General features: G+C 38.8%; 1 long non-coding RNA gene across 1 annotated transcript; it reads right to left on the bottom strand.

Moving 5' to 3' along the window:
* Positions 1-16,129: 16,129 nt before the first annotated feature.
* On the bottom strand, positions 16,130-17,500 carry LOC114557981 (uncharacterized). Its single transcript, XR_003692877.1, has 3 exons — positions 17,391-17,500; positions 16,970-17,114; positions 16,130-16,742 (listed from the first exon to the last, which is right to left on the bottom strand). It is a non-coding gene; the product is annotated as an uncharacterized LOC114557981 (long non-coding RNA).
* Positions 17,501-20,083: the final 2,583 nt, after the last annotated feature.

Raw genomic sequence — 20,083 nt, 5'->3', positions numbered from 1 at the left:
AAAGGAAAAAAGTCTTCTAAAAGAGCAAAAAAAGACTCAAAAGGTTTTTTGGGTCACCTTGCTCAAGACGAGCACAGGTGGTTTTATTAAAAAGTTAACAAGAAAACAAAATAAATGATAAAATGAACAAAGTTCAATTACTCAAAAATGCTCTAAGACATAGGAGGTCCCTACAGCAAGGGTATTGGTCAAGTGAGCAGAAAACGAGCCCAAGGGGACCGCTTTTTGGCAAAGCACCCATTTTTATATGTACATTTCTTGGGGTTCAACCCCCCATCACAGCGAGGTGTGTTTTATCACATTTGTTTCACCTTACATGGTAATACAGTCTTAAAGCAAGCATCAGGTTGGATATACGTAGAAATATCTCATATGCAGAGGTGTCAAGTAACGAAGTACAAATACTTTGTTACCTTACTTAAGTATAAATTTTGGGTATCTATACTTTACTGGAGTAATTATTTTACAGCATACTTTTTACTTCTACTCCTTACATTTTCACGCAATTATCTGTACTTTCTACTCCCTACATTTTAAAAATAGCCTCGTTACTCATATTTCAGTTTGGCTTGTTTTCATTCCAGCTCGTCCGTCATCGTTCAAAAAAACACACACACATAAAAAACCCATCCAAATCGCTCCATCCGGAGAGAGTGAATGTGATTGTGGTTGGATGAGAAGTATAAACATAGCTATTCCGACACCCTATTGGTTTGTACGCGATCCATAACACCTGTACAGACCCGGTGCTAATACGCCACCGGTGCCTTAACGACCGTTATCTACCGGACCGAATAGCAACACGGATTTCGGTGCCTTAGGTGCCTGCGCGATGCTCCGAAAACGGACGTTAGAGGGAACTGAACATCGCCGCCGCGGGGACGCTAGTCAACACTACAGTTGGAAGCAGGTTAGCCTAGCGTTAGCTAGAAGATGGAGTAAACATGATAAAATGCTGAGAGCTAAACGGTGTAAAAGTGTGTCTATATTTCACTGGAGAGGAGTCTGACACCAGACTGTAGCTGCCGTTGTCTGAAAAACACAGAAGAGATGTAGCCTACGTGTCACCTTTTTCAGCCCTTCTGAGTTTGCAGGTATGATTTTAATATAACATTATTATAGTCATATGATTTTGTCCCCGCGTTTTAGAGTTAAGCTGTTGTCTTTAATGGCATTTCCCCCCCCTTACATCAGGGGTCTTGAACGTTTTTTAAGCCAAGGACCCCTTAACTTAAAGTGAGATGTAGCAGGGACCCCCTACATATTGTATGAAATTAAGTTGCATATTAAACTGGGCCTACAATAACTGCTAGGGTAACCTAAAGCCTTCTTACGTACGTTTTTTCATAAGCTATTAAAATATTAATTGTTGGCATGATTTTATAAATCATATTTTAATGTTACATATGTGGCACAGTAAATCTAGGATTAACTGTATCTGTGGGCTGATATCTCAGTGACTACCTTACCTATAGGCCAGTAAGCCTATCATCAGTGGGAATTTATATTTGCTAATAATATGTTGGAATTATGTTAAGGCATTTTATTTTTATTTTTTTTAAAGACTCAAAAATGTACAATAATTTGGAGGCCCCCCTGCAATGACTCTGAGGACCCCCTGTTGAAGATCTCTGCCTTACATTACTTTTACTTTTATTCTTTAAGTAGTTTTGAAACCAGTACTTTTACACTTTTACTTAAGTAAAAAGCTTGAGTTGATACTTCAACTTCTACAAAAGTCTTTTCAAACCCTAGTATCTATACTTCTACTTGAGTAATGAATGTGAATACTTTTGACACCTCTGCTCATATGACGATATTTCCTATATGCATATGCATTTTGCTATCTAACATAGAATCTAATGGCTTAGTTCATCACTAGGTCAATGCAGTAACCTTTTTCTCCCCTATGTGCACAGAGGGCCTAACCCGCAAGTGCATGTATACAGAGCCCCAACAGGACTTCCTCTTTTTAACTGTGCAGGTTCAGACAGACAGTTACACAAAGCAATTAATGCGTCTGAAGCCTCTTGCAGACACTTCCTCTACACGACTGCAGGGTCAGACAGGCAGCTTTACACAGTAACTCACACTAAAATGTCTCTAAGCATGTTTATAGTAATATCAGTAACACAAAGGCTTAGCATGATTATATTTCTAAGCAATCATATAATTCTAAAGGCACATCAGCACTCACAAACCAAAATCAAACGCAGTATTATAGTTTCAAGAGCAGAAATATATTTTAGCTGTTTTTGGGTTAACTCATGTCAAAAGCAGAAGCACAGTCTCCACTGTTCTTGAGCTGATACATTTCAAAAGCAGTATAGTTTTAGCTGTTTTTTGGATTAATACAAATACATTTCAAAAAGCAAATATATTTTCAAAAGAGGAGTATAGTTTTAGTTGTTTTTTTGGAATTTCACATTTTCTCGTTCAATACTATACTATTATTTGTATGTATGGTACTTTCACTTTCAATTGATTGTTTGAAAACTTTTTATGGGATGTTCTGAACTAAAATTGCACAATATACCTTTCTAAGGGTCTTAAATGTAATGTGTGACATGTTTAATGTTGTTATTACAGGTTTATACATTTGCATAGATTTTTCTTCAATTAAAAACAAAATAGCTTTGCGTGTATGACCCCTTGTCCTTTTTTCACTATTTTGGAAACAGTTTTTTTAATGTAACTACGTAACTTTTACTTAAAGTACATTTTAAATGAACTACTAATTATTTTTTCAGATAGGTATTTTTACTTGTATTTGAGTAATATTTCATCAAAGTATTGGTACTTTTACTTGAGTACAATATTTTAATACTTTTCTCACCTCTGCTTTTTTTAACATACTATAATATGACTTTTATGACTTTTTAACACTTTTTTTTTACATTTGAATTAAATTAAATTAAATGTTATTCATAGTATCAAATCATACAAAACAAGAGTTATCTCGAGACACATTACATATAGAGTAGGTCTAGACCACACTCTATAATTTATAAAGTCCCAACAATTCCAGTAAAAAACTGGGGCTGCCATTGTCAACCCCCAGTTTTAATATCTTAGGTCATGTGTGTTTAAAGTATGTCTGCTAAACTTAGTTGCTGGTTTGCCTCGTTATCAATAGTTATTATTCACATTTTCATCATAAGCCCTGATTTTACCCTCACATTTCACCTATGTCATTGTTCATCAACTGTTCAAGCTCTTTATTAAAGTTGGCATATGAAGGTAATTATGAGTAAAATATTAAAATCAAATTTCATGTGCTACACCATTCCATCAAAAGGAAATATTCTTGATGAGTTCTCCATCATTTTAGACACATGTCCCCCAAAAGTATGTTCGCCTCACCAAATTTCAAATAAGTATAAGATCATACCAGTAGAAAATGTAACTGATATGATGCGTGACTTTTGCGTGGAAAAAATGCTGTTGTTTCTGTATGCTTTGCTTGCATTACCCAAAAATGATACTCATTTGAAAAGACAGCCAAGCAAGTCTGGACAAACAGACAATGAGGAAAAACACAAACACACACAGCGTTAAAAGTAATGTTTATTTTGCAAGTATATAAGTACAGTAGATAGAATCAAGCCCCAGAATAATTACAACAAATACAATGCAGTCAGTGCACTCTATCATTTCTCACCTGTTGCTTTCATTTTCCCACAGTTCTTTTTAATAATGCATCTCTCGCCGCTTTCATGGCAGAGAATAGTAAGTATAATCAGTTACTAGAGCTGTATCTCTTTTTTTCGCTATTTAAATTTGAACAATCGCCTTTATTTTATGTTAGCTAATGTATAAAACAACCATCTGTATCAGTTTTACATAAAACTTCAGCATACAATTGTCCTGACCTTATGATATGTAATACCAAGTGTCTTACTTAAAATATCTGTGTGCGAAGCAAAAACACACTAAATTGGCAAACTTGCATAGACTAGCGTTAGAATAAGTGAACATAAACTAAGAAATTAGGGTTTTAGGGTTAGAATCAATTTCAAATTATACTGTCCCAGTGACTTCCACCTCGCACAGTGTCAGGTATTCTTGTCTTAAAATACAGTTTATGGAATGCACAGACATATTACATGTGTTGATCTGACCAAACTTTCCACCAAAGAACAGGCAGTCAGTATATTTGATTGAACTTTGAATGTGACTGTCTGGTCAACGTCATCTATTGGTCACATTAAATAAGTATAAATCACCAGTTGGAGCAGTGTTTCCTGAAGCCAGACCAGTGACTTCCACCTCGCACAGTGTCAGGTATTCTTGTCTTCCAGGAATCACAATGTTGACATAACGACCTTCCATTCCATTACACACAAAGGTTTGGGAGGACCCAGCTGCGATAGATAAAATAACAGCACATCTGAAGAAAAAAACAAAAAAACAGAAATATGAGTAAAACTGGGTTACCACACAGACTGTGAATAAATCTTACTATGGTATGGTATCATGCTATGGCTGTGAAAACTATGGCTTTCAATTAGGGAAGTATTTAGATATCCAGTGCACTAATCTCCTGTAATTTACACTAGAGCTGTAATCGGGCCTTAAAATTTAGGCCCGACAAGGCCCGAGCCCGACAAGTACATTTTGATTGACAGCTTTTTAAAAGCCCGAACCCATTTAAAGCCCGATATTATTTAAATGTTTACATTATATATATATATATATATATTCTCAGATTGAAGAGAAACAACGTGGATTCCGTCCTGGTCGTGGAACAACGGACCAGCTCTTTACTCCCGCAAGGATCCTGGAGGGAGCCTGGGAGTATGCCCAACCGGTCTACATGTGTTTTGTGGATCTGGAAAAGGTGTATGACCGGGTCCCCCGGGAGATACTGTGGGAGGTGCTGCAGGAGTATGGGGTGAGGGGGTCTCTACTCAGGGCCATCCAATCTCTGTACGACCAAAGTGAGAGCTGTGTCCGGGTTCTCGGCAGTAAGTCAGATGTATCGGCTACTTAACCCTTGTGTTGTCCTCCCAGGTCAAAAATGAAAATAAAATTTTTTGAAAACATTTTTCGATGCTTTTTTCAACATTTTTGTCACTGTTTAAAACGTTGTTAGTGCCTTTAGTCATTTTTTTGTCAATGGTTTTGGCGCTTTTGTCACTTTTGTCATTTTGGTCGACATTCTTTGACGGTTTTCTAAACATTTTAAATGCGAAGAACGCTGCATTGAACCATCCGTGTTATTTTAGACTACTTTATGAATGAGTGAACATGACAATATTAAAACAGACCCAGAGTTAAACTGTCAGATGTGTTTTATTCAACAGGAGACACAAGTTACTCTGATTCATCAGGTAGTAATAGATTACTCTGATTCATCAGGTAGTACACATTACTCTAATAAATCAGGTAGTAACAGATTACTCTGATTCATCAGGTAGTAACAGATTACTCGTATTCATCAGGTGATAATTACTAAGGAATAACTCCTACAAAGTGATTAGGATTGCCGCGGTTGTCACAACTGACTTGAATTCTCCCGTAGCGAGTCGCACCAGTATAAGTACACGGAGGGCTGGTTTGTCTAGTGGAGCAGTCAACAACATTGAAAGGGCCTCTGGTTGTTCCTCCAGTCTTACAGGCGGCTCTGATGACATTGTAATCACCTCTGATGAAGCTATTGAAGGGCTTACAGTCGTATCTTTTACTGTTAATTCTGCGATTCATCACATCGGTACATTGGTTCAGTCATCTTTGAGTTGATGTGCTGAGTACGAAACGTGAGAGCTGCATCTGCAGGTTCTGGTCCCAGGACCATGAGAGCAGCAGAGATCAGCAGAACACCAGCAAAGATAGACATTTTCATGTTGATCTGGAGAACACAGAGTTATAAAAGCTGTTAGAGACTTTACTCTGACATATCTACCATCTCTTTATATTATCATATAAAAGATGTTAGAGACTTTACTCTGACATATCTACCATCTCTTTATATTATCATATAAAAGCTGTTAGAGACTTTACTCTGACATATCTACCATCTATTTATATGATCATATAAAAGCTGTTAGAGACTTTACTCTGACATATCTACCATCTCTTTATATTATCATATAAAAGCTGTTAGAGACTTTACTCTGACATATCTAACATCTCTTTATATTATCATATAAAAGCTGTTAGAGACTTTACTCTGACATATCTAACATCTCTTTATATTATCATATAAAAGCTGTTAGAGACTTTACTATGACATATCTACCATCTCTTTATATTATCATATAAAAGCTGTTAGAGACTTTACTCTGACATATCTACCATCTATTTATATGATCATATAAAAGCTGTTAGAGACTTTACTCTGACATATCTACCATCTCTTTATATTATCATATAAAAGCTGTTAGAGACTTTACTCTGACATATCTAACATCTCTTTATATTATCATATAAAAGCTGTTAGAGACTTTACTCTGACATATCTACCATCTCTTTATATTATCATATAAAACATGTTAGAGACACTCAATCACTGACACACAGTCAACAGCCAATCAGTGATCAGAGAACACGGCGACTATCATACCACGTTCAGCCCCGACAACACAAAGCAAAACATTCATTCAAACTGAAACGGGGGTGTGTTGAACACTGCTGTGAGCCCTCTGCCTTTTTATTACCATGAATTTACAGACACGTCTCTGCTGATTGGCTGTCAGCTTGGACACGCCCACCAAACCAGAGACAACCGAATTCAAAGCTGTTTCACACCGTTCAGAGGAAACATGTCCATGAGCCAACAATATGTTAGTTGTGCAATACGTAGGCTATTGGGGTTGTGCAATATGTTAGTTGTGCAATATGTCATTGTGCAAGGGCTGTGCTACACTTATTGTGGAGAATGCAGCCGACAGGGTTGTTCAATTAAAGAATGCCAATGAAAGGAGGAGTTAATGTGCTTACTGTATACGTACCTGCCTAAAGAATATGAAAGTATTACTATATAGGTACCTGTCTAATATATATATGAGAGGATGTTTTGTGTTGCATGAGAGTATGTGTATGAGAGATGCTTATTTTCTGTATTTTGTGTTTTCTTTGTAAAGCTGTGGAACGGACAGAGTCCAAAACTAATTACCCTTCGGAGACAACTAAGTATATCTTATCTTATCTAATCAGCAGAGCGGCAGAAAGCAGCAGCACATCCGGCAAAAGATATTTTATAAGCGAGCGCCGGAAGCGAGAAAAGAAAACGTCAAAACTTCAGGGGAAAAAGCAGCAAGAACGGCGAAAACAGAGTTACAAAAACAGTTTGGAAAAATGACAGAAAACATAACATAACGTCTAAAGGGACGCAAAAGGGTAAAAAAAAAAGTCTTGAAAAAAGTTGAGAGAAAGCATCAAAAAGTTCTCAAAAGCATCAACAATTTCTAAAAAGCATCGTCCTCAAAGCTGAAACAGAATCTAAATCAAGCAGAGAAGTTTGAATGTCTTAGAGACAGAACACACACACACACACACACACACACACACAAACACAGAAACACACAGATACACACACACACACACACACAGACACACACACATACACACACACACACACACACACACACAGATACACACACACACACACAAAGATACACACACAAAAACACACAGACAGACACACACAGATACACACACACAGACACTCACACAGACATAAACACACACACACAGATACACACACACACACACACACACACACACACACACACACAAAAGATACACACACAAATACACACACAAAAACACACAGACACACAAACACACACACACACACACAGACAGACACACACACACAACGGGACGGTTAAAGAGGAAAGCGAATTCAAGAAAGGTGAAAGCCCTGTGTTTGACCCATCCACCCCCCCGACCAACCTCCCTACGTGGATTTTCAGCATTACATACTTCTCTCTAAACCCCGTGGAGCTGCTGCTGTCCCCGCTACGTTCTACAAACACGCTGAAGGGCGCTTTTTGCTGTACTTCAGCGGCTGATAGCCACTGTCCAAACGTCCGTATGTTACCGGGGAGTGGTCCAGAAACTTGACAACATTAAATTATATTATTCTACTGTATATCTAAGAACTAAAATTCAAACGCATGAATACAAACAAGTCATTCGAATCATCAGGCATCAAGTAAAGTCATGTCTCGAGCCTCCGAGTCGCCAAAAAATTAATGTTAAAAAAAAATTAAAAGTATAGGAGAGCTGAGGGGAAGAGAGGTTTCAACAGATTTGGGTAAACAGAGACGATCCTGTTTGGAACTAAGAAGAAACTGTCGAGAACAAAATCGAAAAATTTAAAGTCTGTTTTTCAGGAAAGTGTATTAATAAATATTGATTAACTGTTACTTCCAGTTCCGGTTTCTCAGAACAAGACGTTTGACTTTTGTGTTTTTCTGTCGTGTCAGCAGCACTGGTACCGTTTAATTTAGACTCAGCATGTTCAGCTCAGAGACTTTAATCTATCAGCTTTATCTTTTCTTTAGGCAAGGCAAGGCAAGGCAGCTTTATTTGTATAGCACATTTCAGCAACAGGGCAATTCAAAGTGCTTTACATAAAACATTAAAGAGCAGTTAGAAAACAATTAAAAAACAATAATAAACAAATTAAAAACATTAAAAGACAAGAATAAAATTGATAGTGCAGTATAAGAATAAAAGTTACAGTGCAGTATAAGAAATTAAAGTTAATAAAATACATTATTTAAAGAAAAGCAACATCAAAAAGATAGGTCTTTAGCTTAGATTTAAAAGAACTGAGAGTTGCAGCGGACCTACAGGTTTCTGGGAGTTTGTTCCAGATATGTGGAGCATAAAAACTGAACGCTGCTTCCCCCTGTTTAGTTCTGACTCTGGGGACAACAAGTAGACCTGTCCCAGACCACCTGAGAGGTCTGGGTGGGTCATTATGTAGTAGACCTGTCCCAGACCACCTGAGAGGTCTGGGTGGATCATAATGGAGTAACAGATCAGAAATGTATTTTGGCCCTAAACCGTTTAGTGATTTATAAGTCAGTAAAAGTATTTTGAAATCAATTCTTTGAGGCACTGGAAGCCAGTGTAGAGACTTCAGTACTGGAGTGATGTGTTCCACTTTCTTGGTTTTAGTGAGGACGCGAGCAGCAGCGTTTTGAATCAGCTGCAGCTGTCTGATTGATTTTTTAGGGAGACCTGTAAAGACACCGTTACAGTAGTCAAGTCTACTGAAGATAAAAGCATTGACAAGTTTTTCCAGATCCTGCTGAGACATAAGTCCTTTAACCGTTGATATATTTTTAAGGTGACAATAGGCTGATTTTTTAATTATGTTAATGTGGCTTTTAAAATTTAGGTCTGAGTCCATGACTACACCAAGATTTCTGGCTTTGTCTGTTGTTTTTAATATTGTCGTTTGAAGCTGAGCGCTGACTTTCAATCGTTCCTCTTTTGCTCCAAAAACAACCACCTCCGTTTTTTCTTCATTTAATTTAAGAAAGTTCTGGCACATCCAATCATTAATCTGTTCAATGCACAAATTTAATTGTTGTATTGGGCTATAGTTCCCTGGCGATAAGGTTATGTCAATTTGTGTGTCATCCGCATAACTATGGTAACTTATTTTGTTGTTTTCCATAATCTGAGCCAGTGGAAGCATGTAGATGTTGAACAGAAGAGGCCCCAGAACTGAGCCTTGGGGAACTCCGCACGTCATATTTGTATGCTCAGATGTATAATTACCTATAGACACAAAGTAGTCCCTATTCTTTAAATAGGATTCAAACCAGTTTAGTACTGAGCCAGAAAGACCAACCCAGTTTTCCAATCGGTCAAGCAATATGTCAAGAGCTGTCTCAGTGCTGTGGTGTGGTCGAAAACCTGACTGGAAGGCATCAAAACTGTTGTTTAGCGATAAGAAAAGGTTGAGTTGTTGAAAAAACACTTTTTCTATGATTTTACTTAAAAATGGAAGGTCTGATATTGGCCTATAGTTGCTCATTAGTGTCATGTCTAGATTGTTCTTTTTTAGGAGTGGCTTGATGACTGCAGTTTTCAGGGCCTGTGGGAAGATACCTGAGAGCAGAGATGTGTTTACAATCTGTAGAAGATCAGAAGCCAAACAATTCGAAACATTTTTGAAAACACCCGTTGGTAGAATATCAAGGCAACAGGAGGAGGTTTTCAGATGTTGTATTATGTCCTCCAGGTTTTTAAGGTTGATCGTATGAAATTGTGTCATGTTGGAATTTGTTTTGCGTGCACACTGTGACAACACATGTCCTGTACTTGATATGGAAGCACTAACTGTTTGTCTAATTTTCAGAATTTTGTCTGTGAAGAAGGAGGCAAAGTCATTGCAAGCCTTGGTAGACAACAGTTCAGATGCTATTGGTACTGGAGGATTTGTTAATCTATCAACAGTAGCAAACAAAGCACGTGAATTATTATTGTTTCTGGCAATAATGTCAGAAAAAAAGGACCGCCTTGCATTCCTTAGTTCCAGATTATAAATGCGAAGTCTCTCTTTATAAGTGTTATAATGGACCTGGAGATTAGATTTTCGCCAACTGCATTCAGCTTTTCGACACTCTTTTTTCTGTTCTCACAACTATAAAATTTCTCCATGGAGATCTTTCCTTACCAGAGACAGCTTTGACTTTAGTGGGAGCAATAGCATCAATAACATTCGTAATTTTACAGTTGAAATTATCTACAAGCTCAGTGACCCCAGAGGCCCCAGTGAGGGCGGGTGTAGAGGAGAAAAGCTGAATGAATGATTCACTGGTGTTTTCAGTGATATACCGTTTTCTGATTAACTTTGTTTGAACACTTTTGGGCAGAGAGATAGTGCCGTTAAAGAAAACACAGGAATGATCAGAGAGAGCAACATCAGTCACCACAACCTTGGAAATGTTCAGACCCTTGGAGATAATCAAGTCCAGAGTGTGCCCCTTATTGTGCGTGGGCTGTGTCACATGCTGAGTCAGTCCATAGCTCTCAAAAACACAACACAGTTCTTTGGTCCCTCGGTCCTGGGGGTTGTCAACATGAATGTTGAAATCACCAGCAATAATTACACGGTCAAAGTTAATACAGATTATAGACAACAGTTCAGTAAAGTCGTCAAAGAAGGATGCACAGTATTTAGGTGGCCTGTAGATATTTAGAAGTAGAGCTTGAGGGGAGGATCTTAGCTGAAGAGCCACATATTCAAAAGAAGCAAAATTTCCGTAAGATATTCGCGTACATTGGAATGAGACATTAAACAAAATGGCGACTCCACCTCCTTTCTTATTCACTCTATTCTCACTCATAAAACTGAAGTTAGGGGGGGCTGACTCAATGAGAACAGCAGCACTGTTATTATGGTCCAACCAGGTTTCAGTTAAAAACATAAAATCAAGATTGTGGTTGATAATAAAATCATTGATTAAAAATGATTTTCCCGCCAAAGACCTAACGTTTAGTAGTGCTAGTGTTAGTGTGTTTTCATTTTTTGGGACAGACTGTGGCTTACGAGGAATGGATGCTAAATTTGCAAAGTTTGCAGTTCCGTGCTTATTCACCATTCTTTTTCTATTACCTATCACAACATAAATTGTGGAAGAATCTAATACGCAGGGCCCAGGCTTGTCTTGGAAAAAGTCATGAGTGCTACAAGGCATGCAGCCTGGACCCGGCCCATATCAGTTAATGCTTACTGCATTTTGCACACAAGCATCCTTATCAGTTTGGGGAGAAGGAATTAACTGCCGTCCTTGAGGGGGCGGAGGTGCCTGGCGTTTTTACGATGGGAGAAGGAAGGGGGGGGGCATACTTGGTTCCAGCATTTACCAGCTGCTTCATCTGGTCAGTGAACTCCAACATGGGGATGGGGGAAAGAGGGGAGAGCGACGTATCCTTAAATAGGTCCTCAAAGCTTTTGTGGTTGTCAAAGGGGTTTGAGGAGTGTTGGACGGGTGAGAAGGGGGGTTGAGATTTCTCATCTCCGCTCTTTGGTCTCCCATGGTCAAATCTTTGCTCAGGTGGGGGCTGTGGTGGCTCACTGCCGCACTTTGTTGTGTCTTCCTCTTGTTTTGGTTCATCTTGTCTCGTGTCCTTGGCAAAGGGAGCAGATGTGTGGTGCAGAAAGTAAAGTAGGCTAGAGGTGAACAGCTTTACTCCTGGCTTGTTAAGGAATAGTCCATCTGCTTTAAAAAGATGTCTGCAGCCACAGAAAATGTTAAAATTGTCAATGAACTGCATAGAATGGTTGTTGGTACATGCAGTTGATAGCCATCTGTTCAGTGCCAACAGTCTGCCGAAACTCTCAGCTCCTCCTCTGACTGGCGGTATAGGGCCACTGACAAACACCTTTGCGTTTAGGGAGCTAACTGTGTTCAGCAGATTCATAAAGTCACGATTCAGCACTTCAGACTGTTGCTTTACAACATCATTTGACCCTATATGCAGTATAATGTTCTTCACAGTTGGGTGTGCTGCTACGATGTCTGGGATTCTTTGGGCCAAGTCAGACACCATGTCTTTGGGAAAACAGAGTATTTTGGTGTTTTTACTGCTTTTTATATCTTTCACAGCAGAGTCACCCACAATCAGAGTTTGGGGCCCAGTCATTAGCTTTCCCTGTAGCTTTTTACTTTTAGAATTGCTCTCAGTCCTTACCCTGCTGTGTGACGATGAGACGTAATCCGGGTCATGTCCAGGGTCCTGCAGCAAAGGAGCAAATCTGTTCTTCACCTGCACACTCAGTTGTTGGGGAGGCATTTTGTTGGTGGTTTTCCCTTTTGCAGCTGTCCAAGGCTGTGTCCTACTAAGTACAGGGGTTGAAGAGGCGCTCTGCCTGGATGATAATGCAGGCCAGCCGGTCGTATCACAAATCTCAGGGCGCTGTGTCCTGCCCGTTAGTCGTCCTCCCATTTCCCAGGAAAATTATTTACTCTTAGGCTTTGCACCAAAAGAGTTCCAGGGAGGACTACCACTTGTTGATTTATTATCCGTTCCACAGCTCTCCTGTTTCTTTGTGGTCTTGCTGGTGCTAGTTAGCCGTGTGTTAGCATGCTTTTGTCCATTGTTTTGGGTCACTGGTAAAGTGGTGTCATTTCCACATGATCCGTTCACTTCCATATTTACTTCTAACTGGTAAATTTTGGTTTCCAGAACTGCAATCTTCTGAAGGAGTTTGTAGTAGTCCTCTATGGAGAAGGGTGGCATCTTGCTGCTAATTAGCTTTAGCTACAGTCACTTTAGGACAGGCTAGAGCTATTGGTAGGCCACGCTCACGCAGAAAAATGTTCAAATATGACAATAGCCTACTATGTCTACAAAAAATGTATAGTCCAGTGATTTATAAGTATCCAAGAGCCGCTGCTCATAGTTTCTCTCAGAGGAAAAGCAAGATTATCAGCAGAAATATGCAAGCAGAAGCAGGAGCAAGCAATAGAGCGTCTGCACTGTAAGAGCGTCTAGAGAAACTTTACTTTAGACTTTTAGATTTCATTTCACTTTACTTTGAGTCAGTTTTCAGAGTGTTTGTTAGTTTAGTTTCAGTTTTCTTCAGCCTGCGAATTACTGAAGCACGCGTGCAACATACGTGTGTGTGGGTGTGTGTGTCTGTGTGTGTGTTTCTGTGTGTGTATTTCTGTGTGTCTGTGTGTGTATTTGTGTGTATGTCTGTGTGTGTATTTGTGTGTGTGTGTGTGTCTGTGTCTGTGTGTTTTCAGACAGTTTTCATTTTGAGATGGATGAAACACATCAAACTGAGACCATTGAGTAAAATAAATCTAAATATTGCCTCTCATTGATGATATGAAGAATTTACAAAGCCATTCTTACAATTAATATCCTACACAAACTGCTGTTTGATCGATCAACATTAATCAAGATACTATCCTAAATTCTAATCATGGAATGACATCATGGAATGTCACAGAGACAACATGCCATCACACAATGGTGACATCATAGAACCCTATGATGTCACTAGACATAGAACCCTATGACGTCACTGTTGACTGAACCAAGGTTTTTCTTGCAAAGGATTTGTGACATCATCAGTGACATCACAGAACGTTGTCTTGAGAGTTTATGAATAGGACCCGTTACTCCCATCAGGTTGTTTGTTGACAATGCCACGCAGACGCAGACACGCCGCTCGCCCCGTTCGTAGACGTAGGAGGACTCGCAGGTCCTCCCGCGTCCACAGACGGAGGAGAGTTGTCCCACGCAGACGCTAGGCAACGCTAATAAACATGCATCTTTATGGTCCTATCAAGTGTAATGATCTCATTCTTTTTTAAAGGTGTATGAGACCAAAACCACTCTGTGTTCAATTATTAAACACTAATTATCATCATCATTATGAGTCATCATAGGAAGTGGTGACATTGATAGTGGGAAATGGTGTGTGTGTGTGTGTGTCTGTGTGTGTCAGGGTGCCATCTGGTGGCAGAATCCTCAACTGCTCCTCAAAGAAACACATTCTTCTTTGACTCTTCATTAAGAGAGAAAACACAAGACTTTCACCCAGGAAACCGGTGTTCATGTCCTGAAGGAGTTAACATCTCTCTTTAATCCCTCATTTTCTGCTCCATCAGCTAGCTCATTCCCTTCTACCCTCACATGGGCCCCCACAGGAACCCCATTAACTCTCCCGTCTGCTCCAACCTTTCCCTCCCCCAGTGTCATCAGACCTTATGTAGAGTGTGAGTACATCATTGCTCTCCCTGTTTCACCTCCTCTACCACTGCAGCCCAGTTGTATGTACTGAACCCCTGTTCAGTCTCTTGTGAACATGCAAACCCTGACTTCCCAGTTTTCAGGTCTTGATCCCCTTTTCGATAAATTTGGAGTTATTGGCAGACAGTAGTCCATGCATACTGTACATACATTAGATATAAAACAATAATGTCTAAACCAGGGGGGTCAAACTCAACTTCACTGAGGGCCAACACTGGGAACTGAGAATCACATCCAGAGACAGACATGTAGACTTTAACATGCTTTTATTTTTAAAAAGTCAAATATATTTGACTGTACTTCATGTCTGGTATAGTCTTTTCACTTAGTTTGGTCGACATTAGCAAACAAAGGACTTTTTCAAAGTAACCTGTTTCACCGCCTGAGTATCAAACTCTGTTTCTCAAAGTCAGCAAATCTGCTCTGTGTCGTGTAGTTGCAGTTTGAAAAACAGTTTGTAGTCTTTTTGTTTGGTTGCACAACTAGACTGGCCAAAACTGATTCTGCCGGGATCGGACCACAGTCCTCGAGTTTAACACATGTGGTCTAAACTAGGGGTCTTCAACATTCTGCACTGACTCTGGGGACCCTCTAAGGGGCCCCAGACCCCCTTCAGTGACTCTGTGGACTTTTTGTGAAACACAAGTCACAAATGAATGCAGAGCGATTTGTATCCGCAAATACGTATCTGTGTGCTATTGGGGGACAACTCAGAAATGTTGGGAGACTTCAAAGAGGACGACCAGTCCGATGAATTCAAATCAAATGCAGCTTTATTTACACAGTGGACAAACACTCATGACAATGAGACAACCATGAGCATACAGACGTGTCTGCTCAAGTGTGACCAACCTGTATATCAAAATGGATCCCTTTTAAGCCGTTTGTGCTCACACAGCCCAAGATATGTTTCAGTGAAACAGTTTACTCTTAACATACACCTTTAATGGCCAATGCTCCTAATAGATTCCAACAGTCCAGGCTCCAGTTCCTGTGACAATTGTACCTAAACTCAGTTTTACACACATTCTAAACTAGGTTTTACTGTTAGACCATGTCACCTTAAAACTTGTCCCTAGAAACTCCTTAGAATAGATAAGATACATTCAAACATCTGCATGAAAAAAAATACCAAACCTCTCATTGTGTTCATAATTCATTTCATCATTTGTAAATTATCGTAGTATTTTTCTGCAGAAAACATCTCAAAAGTACCCACTCAAGTAGGAGATGTATACATGCATTTACTTTGAGAAATACCAAGTTAATTTACAAATGAAATAAGGGTTACAAATTAGACAGATAAGCATATGCGGATACATATGGCTCAGCTTTCATTTGTGAAATGAGTTGCAAATACCAGTCTTAAAAAAAAAAAAAAAAAAAAAGATAGTCTCAGTTGTCACTTTATTTTCATCTTATCTTTATAAATCAGTTAACATGACAGCATCAAAAACAGACCCAGAGTTAAACGGTCACATTTTTAGAAGACACAAGTTACCGATTCAGATAGTAATAGATTACTCTGATCCATCAGGTATTAACAGTTTAGTCTCATTCAGGGAGGTAATGTACAGACCTTCTTCATAGTGAACTGGATTATCGTTGTTATCACAAGCGATTACAATTCTCAGGTTGGGACGAGAGCCTTTGCAGCCACAGTTGGGAGGCCTCATGTTGTCTTTGCATTTGCAATTAACAACTCTGAACGAGTTAAGGCTGATTCTCAGATTTCTATCATTTGGATATGGCTCTCCTTCCTTCTCACAGACCTTTTTAACCTCGCCATAACTCGCACTGATGAAGGTGTTCTCCTTCTTACAAAAAGCCCTATTGTTTTGATGGATTTTTCTCTCCTTTATCACAGCGTCACAGCGTTTAGGATCCATGTCCTTGTTGATATGCTGTCGCTTGAACTTTTCAGCTGGAGTTTCTCCGTCCACCGAGATCATGACAGCAGAGATCAGCAGAACACAGGCAAAGATAGAGATCTTCATGTTGATCTGGAGAAGACAGTTATAAAACCTGTTAGAGAACTTCGTCTCAGATCCTTTTTCCTTTAACATGAATTCCCCGTCACCAAACCCAGACTTCATATAAATAATCAGGACTTCTAGCATATATAGAGCCAGCATAGATACATTTTCTGAAAAAAAAAAAAAAAAAAAAAAAAAAAAAAAAAGTTTGAGAAAGTGATAAAATAATTAAAGTTGGAGAGTCGGAGTCTTACCGCAGAGTTGAAGAAGAAAGTTTCCGGTACAAAAGTCCAAAAATGTAGAAAGGTAAAAATCTAAAATGCAAAAAGTCTGAAGATGAAGAGCAGAACTCTAATATCCTCCAACAGACAGAGGGAGGGAGGGAGATGGATGGAGGATCTGTGGACACAAAGAGTAAGTTAATGGGTTTCTATTTCAGGACTTCCAGAATCTGTGATGTCTGAGGCTACATTTACATTGCTACGTTTGGGTTTAAAAAGGAATATCCTTTGCCATGTTTCCCCCTCTCACAGACAGACATTTCATGGGTCCATCTTAGTTAGTTTGTAATGTCATGGAGAGGTTCAGAGTCTGACCCTAAAGCACATCAGGTGAGGACAAGGAAGCAGTTGGTATGAAGGAGTTCAATAAAGAACACAAAGAGAACTAACATACATGTAAGCTGATGACTGTCCAATCACAGGGAAGAGACCTGGAACACAGGAACAGCTGGTACAGGGACAGACTTCTTGACAAAAGTATGACGACAAACTAACAGCAGCAGAAAGCAGAGACTAAATCCATGAGGTAACGAGGGGAGAAACGAGGGACAGGTGACATGAGGGCTGATGAACAGGTGAGACACATCAGGGCAGAGCAGCCAATCACAGAGGAAGGAAAACACACAAGGCAGGAAGTAGAACAAGACATGACACAAGAACAACAGACACTACAAAGTAAAAGAGGAAACTGAAGCATGAAACACACACACAAGGATAAAAGTAAAACTAGACAGAGAACACAGAAAATAGGTAACACACAATCATGAAAGAGCAGGAGACATTAAAAACATCATAAACAAAACATTTAGAGATCAGAGCTGAAGGTGAACAGATTATTTTAGTTAGTGCTCCACTTGTGTTCAGTGTGTTCTTGTTTCTGACAGAATCTAAACTGTGTAAGAGAGTCAGGGCTCCATCTGGTGGAACAATCCTCAACTCATCCTCACACACACACATTCATCTCTCTTCATTGGTCCTTTTTTCAATGAGAAGTGCGTGTGTGTCTTTGTTTGTGTGTTTGTCTGTGTGTGTGTGTGTCTGTGTTTGTGTGTGTGTGTGTGTGTGTTTCTATGTGTGTGTGTCTATGTGTGTGTTTGTGTGTGTGTGTGTGTATATGTGTGTGTCTATGTGTGTGTGTGTCTATGTGTGTGTTTAAGTGTGTGTGTGTGTCTATGTGTGTGTTTATGTGTGTTTGTGTGTGTCTATGTGTGTGTGTGTGTGTGTGTGTGTGTGTGTGTGTGTGTGTGTGTGTGTGTGTGTGTGTGTGTGTGTGTGTGTGTGTGTGTGTGTGTGTGTGTGTGCGTGTGTGTCTGTGTTTGTTTGTGTGTGTGTGTCTGTGTGTGTGTCTATAACGTTTTTTCTTAGGTAAAAATGTTACTTTTTATTACATTGTATTTTTTAAATATTGTCCTGATATTAATTCTCAATACATCCAAACAACTTATTTTACAATCACTGTCTTGTAATCCAAAGGAAAAAATGTCATAACTGTAATGCTTTGTTACAACTGTCCCTGGAACAAGGGTAAATTTGTATTTTTATAACCTTAAGGCCTAATATAATACATTAGATAGACAAATAGTTGAATTCAATTGAATTAATATTTAAAATAAATACATAAAGGCCTTCATATCAGTGTTGTAGTGGAGTCACCATTACCTGAGTCTTAACACCACAAAATGTCTCATTTTATTTATTCATTCACGTATTTTTACTACTAGTCCATTACTCTGATTATTTCAGTCATTTCCCTCTGAGATGTAGTGGAGTAGAAGTAGAAAGGAGCAGAACATGGAAATACTCAAGGAAAGTACAAGTACCCCTAAATGTATCAGCTACTTAACTCTTGTGTTTTCCTCCCGGGTCAAAACTGAAAATCACATTTTTTCGACACATTTTTTGATGCTTTTTTCAACATTTTTGACGTTTTTGTCGCTTTTTAAAGCATTGTTAGTGACTTTAGTATTTTTTTTTCAATGGTTTTGTCGCTTTTGTCAGTTTTATGTAATTTTATTCGACATTCTTTGACGTTTGTTTAAACAACATCCGTGTTATTTTTGTGCAATTTTGTTGAAAGAAAACCATATTTCTGATATAGAAAGCGTATAAAAGAGGTCAAGAGGAGGGTTAACTTACAGGAAAGTTACTTGTTTTTTTTTTGTATAATTGAGTCTTTTCTTTTCATAACACTTTCTACTTTTACTCCACTTCACAAAGTCTCTTTGTTGTTACATAGCCGGACTACTTTATGAATGAGTGAACATGACGACATTAAAAACAGACCCAGACTTAAACTGTCACATGTTTTATTCAACAGGTAGTAATAGATTACTCTGGTTCATCAGGTAGTAACAGATTACTCTGATTCATCAGGTAGTAACAGATTACTCTGATTCATCAGGTAGTTACAGATTACTCTGATTCATCAGGTAGTAACAGATTACTCTGATTCATCAGGTAGTTACAGATTACTCTGATTCATCAGGTAGTAACAGACTACTCTGATTCATCAGGTAGTAACAGATTACTCTGGTTCATCAGGTAGTAACAGATTATTCTGATTCATCAGGTAGTAACAGATTACTCTGATTCATCAGGTAGTAACAGACTACTCTGATTAATCAGGTAGTAACAGATTACTCTGATTCATCAGGTAGTAACAGATTACTCTGGTTCATCAGGTAGTTACAGATTACTCTGATTCATCAGGTAGTAACAGATTACTCTAATTCATCAGGTAGTAACAGATTACTCTGATTCATCAGGTAGTAACAGATTACTCTGGTTCATCAGGTAGTAACAGATTACTCTGATTAATCAGGTAGTAACAGATTACTCTGGTTCATCAGGTAGTAACAGATTACTCTGATTCATCAGGTAGTAACAGATTACTCTGGTTCATCAGGTAGTAACAGATTACTCTGATTCATCAGGTAGTAACAGATTACTCTGGTTCATCAGGTAGTAACAGATTACTCTGATTCATCAGGTAGTAATAGATTACTCTGGTTCATCAGGTAGTAACAGATTACTCTGATTCATCAGGTAGTAATAGATCACGAACTGTTTGAAGGTTCACCGTTCTCA

This window comes from Perca flavescens, chromosome 6, assembly GCF_004354835.1.
Source record: "Perca flavescens isolate YP-PL-M2 chromosome 6, PFLA_1.0, whole genome shotgun sequence".
Classification (NCBI taxonomy): Eukaryota; Metazoa; Chordata; class Actinopteri; order Perciformes; family Percidae; genus Perca; species Perca flavescens.
Note: the sequence above shows the minus strand (reverse complement) of the source record. Positions and strands in the feature narration are given on the sequence as shown.